The following is a 5,086-nucleotide window of genomic DNA, read 5'->3' as shown; positions in this document are numbered from 1 at the left end:
TGGTGGGCTTGGTTGGATTTTCTGCTTCTTCAGACATGATTGTTTGGATCTTTACTGTATGTGTGTTAACAGATAGGCTCTGATACCACTTGTTAGGTCACACAACACAGTAGAAGGGGGTTGAATACAGTGTAGAATACAATCAAATCAATTTCGAACACAAGTAATAGTAAACAGATATATTCGATATAATAAACTCTGTTACAATGGAACTGTTCTCTCTTAGTGATGAACAAATATCACGAGAGCTGCTAGGTTACAATGTATGATATTCTCGATAATGATAACACATATAGTGTAAACCTATGTTTGTGTTTATATAGTACACAATTACAAGATAACTTCTAATTGATATGGAATATAATTCTATCTCCTAAAATATATCAATCAGATATCTTATACAATTCTTTAAGTCCTCTAACTCTTTCCATGCATATCTTCTTTTTGTATTAGTCTCGATCTTCTTTCCTATAAATCAACTTCCTTCCTTAACTGTTAGTCCTCCCGTACTTAATTTCTGATATCCATCTTCTGATATTTATCTTCTGATAATCTAAGTTCTGATATCCTTAAGTTCTGACTTCCAGTAAGTACTGATTCCAGTAAGTACTGATATTTCCTGTTTTTTAAAATCTGAAAACGAAACATGAAACATATTAGACATGACATCTCAAATATATCTAATAATCATCATGCTCACCAATCTTCCCAACTCCTTATACCTCCCAAATATGAGATCACTAATTGTTACCAATTGTTAGCTCCCAACTGGTTAGGTCCCGAAGTATTCTAATCCAATCTGTAAGTGTTAGGTCCCTAAGAGTTAGGTTCCAATCATAAACAGATTCGAGACCCGAAGTATCAAGAACCATGTTTAGGGATAGGGAATGGGATATGGTGTTTCTCTTTCTTCCTCACTGTGAGTGTGTGATTCTGTTTTGTGTACCTCACATGTGTTTCACTCTTCTCTCCATTCATGTTTACACTCATTCTCACAAGTTTATCACTCCTCTCATAGCTCCAAATCCAGTTGTACCTGCAAGGAAAATCACCTTATCCATCCTTAAGGAGGTCACATGTGGTGCAATGGGAGTTCGCAAATCCCCATCCTTGTTAGACTTGTCAGATGAATCCGAGTCATAATCTACAAGTTGCTAGTTTCCCTTTTAGGGTTCCAGATTTGAACTCTGGGAAGGTAAATAATGATCCAAAGAATTTAGCATAAAGATAAAAGTTTCCTTCTAATGTATTTGAAGACATTTCCTTATGACTCATCAGGTAATATCTGAATCATTGTTAACAAGTTGCCGATCTGCACCTATGTCAGATCCACTATCCGCAGAGGCATCCAGGTTTACTAGTCCTGGGGAGGTAGACACTGACCACTGACATATGACTATTGGATCAGTATCCCCTCCCAACACTTATAAAGGCAATTGGTCCATTAAAGAACCTTGAACAATCGAATCTGACCTTAAAATGGTCGAGACTCTTATTTTCGTAAACTCATCCTTTGTGTGTGTAACCTTTCCTTGTGCATCAAGAATTGTTTATGTTTGAGGTGGTGACACTACATCGGATACCCTGGCCGATAGGCGAATTTCAATAGACGCACCCTGTTGAGAGGATGAATCTAATAACTATTTTTGTGCCTTTTCAGCCATTACATCTTTTTGAAAAGATGTATGGGGGCTAGCAGTTATCTCAGCTTAAATACTACTCATCTTTGTAGGAGACATAGCTGATGGGTTGACTTCAGAACCTTCCTTATGTGGTGCACTAAGGCACTTTCTTCCTCACGCTCATTCATACTTCATTTTAGTGGTAAGAGAGTGTTGTTTGGTTCTGTTTCTGTATTTGTCTTTACATTCTGGGATAGAAGTTGTGGGTTTTCAACCTCATGACTATCAAATGAAAGAAGGCCATTGGAGGCTGAACCTGTATCATAGAACATATGGCAATGTAGAGATAAAATGCATTTAAGATCTATAATGAATGAAAGTTATGCATTTAATCTTTTGAGAGAAATGATGTACAATAGTGTTTTCAAATTTTTTTAATGAAATAAGCAATCACCACTATAGAAATAAGTTTGATTTTCTCCTAAAATTGTTCGAGTGCATAAATATATTTTTATGCCTAAAAATATAATTGATTCGATAAGACACAGACTGATGACCTAGCAGTATTAAGAAGAGAAATAAAGATTTTGTCTTTCAAGATGAATGTTTTTTATAAAAGCATCGATCAATTAGGGTAAAGTCTAAGAAATTCTCATTCATATCAAAAGCTTCATAATCTATTGATAAGTGGATTTTATATCTACTTGGAACACTTCATTAAAGGATTAAGTTAGTATTTTGGACTCAAGTTGTTGGTATTTTTGATGTGTTTTTGCGTTATTGCATTTCAGGCAACCGTTAAATAAAGAAAGGAGATTTTCAAAGAAATATGCTGAAACAAGATCAGAATTAGAAGCCTAAGTCATTCTCATATTATAGAGAATCTCGTTAGCTTCGCGTGGGCAGTTGAATCGCCTAATTATGACGAGCAGAACTCAAGATATGGCCAAAACAAGATTTGTCAGAAAAATTCCAGAATGTCAGCGCGGCCGCGCCCGATTTCTGCCCCAGAATCCTTATTTTAGTCGAAATTGAAGATTTTGAGAGTCCTGGTCATCCTGGAGCCTATATATACCCATAAAAAGACGTTTTTAACAAGAAGGAGGCCTGAGAGAGCAATAAGAAGACCTAGAGAGCACGAGAAGGCTACGGAGAAGAATACTTTTATTTTCTTTAATATAGTTGATACTTGGATGCTCGTTTTCGATTTGTTCTGGAACCCTAACACTCTTATATTGTTTCTTATCGTGCTTTCATAGGAACTCATGGTGACGATGAGTTCGATTATGAACTAATCATTATCATGGGGTTTTAACGGATTTACTTATGGATTTCTTTAGTTAATTTATTTTAATATCTTGGTATGTGGTGATTGATTGATATCCTAGTATTGGCTGTGCTTATTCGTCTTATGTGCATAGCTAACATATAAGATAACGTGTTAATCTCTATTGAAGCGACAGTGAATATAGAGGTTTAGAACTTGCCATGCTAGCATAGGTTCATGTATTTGTTATGCATGATTCGTAGGTAATTTTAACCATCTTACTTGCCCTATGTAATCACAATAGATAACTTGCGCATTAAACCGTTATGTTTTCAATTCTTATAGATATATAAGGACTAAGCATAATTGGTGTCTATCCAACTTCTATCTCTTTTGTGGATGCTTGGTAGTAGGGTATTCGTACAATGAAAGTTGGCGTTTACTAGTTTCGTGTTATCTGATTAGTGTCATCACCATTATATGCTAAGGTTAAGAACAAAAAGGCTATTAAATGAAGTATTTAATGAAGTTAGGATCCCATATTTGTCATATATAGTAATTTAACCTCAATTCTCTTAGTTAATGTTATTTAGTATAATCTCTTAGTTTAATCAAATCCCAATTTGTTATTTGTCTTAGCATTGAGCGATAACCATACATTGTTGCATAGACGCATAAATTGAACTTAACTTAAACTAGTCTCTGTGGGAATGAATCTGATTTATATCTTATACTACTTGCGAAGGCGTATACTTGCGTGTAATTTTAGCGCGTCTTTTCGCCCTAACAAGTTTCTGGCGCCGCTGCTGGGGACTCGGTGTTGATTTTTAGTTTATGTGCTTGTCATTAGTGGTCGCTAAAGTTCACTGACTCAGATTCTTTTACTTTCACGGTTTATTTGTTTGTGTTTCAGGTACTCATTACAATGGGAGATCCAGCAGCACGAACGAAATCCTTGATGGATTTTTCTCAACCCAAGATCAATGACATTCAATCTAGCATTGTTAGGCCAACTATCACAGCTAATACGTTTGAGATCAAGCCTGTCATAATTCAATGGGTGCAGAATTCAATCCAGTTTGGGGGTTCTTCAACAGAAGATCCCAATATGCACATTAGGGATTTCATTGAGATCTGCGACACCTTCAAGTTCAACGGTGTTTCTGAAGATGCTATGAAGCTGAGACTATTCCTATTCTCTCTGAGGGACAAGGCTAAGAGCTAGTTACACTCTCTACCAGCTTGTTCGATTACTACTTGGGAAGATCTTGCTCAAAAGTTTCTCATAAAATTCTTCCATATGGCAAAGACAGCTGCAATCAGGAATGCTCTTACTCAATTTGTGCAACAAACGGGAGAATCTTTGTGTGAAGCTTGAGAGCGCTACAAGGAGATGCTTAGGAAGTGTCCTCATCATGGAATGCCTAATTGGATGATCATCAATTGCTTCTATAACGGTTTGGGAGCACAGTCAAGACCCATGATCAATGCAGCATCAGGTGGAGCATTATGCGAAGAAAGCTATTAGGAAGATTATGATCTAATTGAACTGATGCCTGCTAATGAATATCAGTATCCAACTCAGAGATTGCCACATGGCAAGGTAGCAAGAGTTCTTCAAGTGGATACAGCTACGACTATCACTGCTCAACTAAAAGAGTTATCTATGAAGATCGATTCTCTAGCTAACTATGGTGTTAATCAGATAACCAGTGTTTGTGAGCTATGTGCAGGTTCGCATGCGATGGAGCAATGCGCTATATCTAGTGAATCAGCTCAGTTTGTGAGCAACTTTCAGAGATCGCAGCAACCAGTTCCAGACATTTATCATCCTGACAACTGGAATCATCCTAACTTCAGCTGGAGTAATAATCAGAATACGATGCAACAACCCTTCCAGCAGTTTGGAACAAGCAATTCAATCCTCCTGGTTTTCAGCAACAATTTGCACCAAGACAACAACTTCAACTTCAATAATGAACTCATGATGCAAGTCAATCTTCGAATGAAAAATCTGAATTGGAGGAGTTGAGGCTTATGTGCAAAAACCAGGCTCTTATATGCCAAAGCCAGGCTATTTCTATCAAGACTCTGGAGAACAAGATAGGATAAATTGCTAACGCCTTATTGAATCGACTACCAGGAACGCTTTCTAGTGATACAAAAGTTCCAGGCGAGAGGGAAGTCGAAGAACAGG

The 5,086-nt window shown here is 37.0% G+C and overlaps 1 non-coding gene across 1 annotated transcript; it reads right to left on the bottom strand.

Annotated features, from left to right (window-relative positions):
• Positions 1 to 4,204: 4,204 nt before the first annotated feature.
• Positions 4,205 to 4,311, bottom strand: LOC141694156 (small nucleolar RNA R71). The gene has a single exon (XR_012563483.1). It is a non-coding gene; the product is annotated as a small nucleolar RNA R71 (small nucleolar RNA).
• Positions 4,312 to 5,086: the final 775 nt, after the last annotated feature.

Source organism: Apium graveolens, chromosome 10, assembly GCF_009905375.1.
Source record: "Apium graveolens cultivar Ventura chromosome 10, ASM990537v1, whole genome shotgun sequence".
In the NCBI taxonomy this organism is placed as follows: domain Eukaryota; kingdom Viridiplantae; phylum Streptophyta; class Magnoliopsida; order Apiales; family Apiaceae; genus Apium; species Apium graveolens.
Note: the sequence above shows the minus strand (reverse complement) of the source record. Positions and strands in the feature narration are given on the sequence as shown.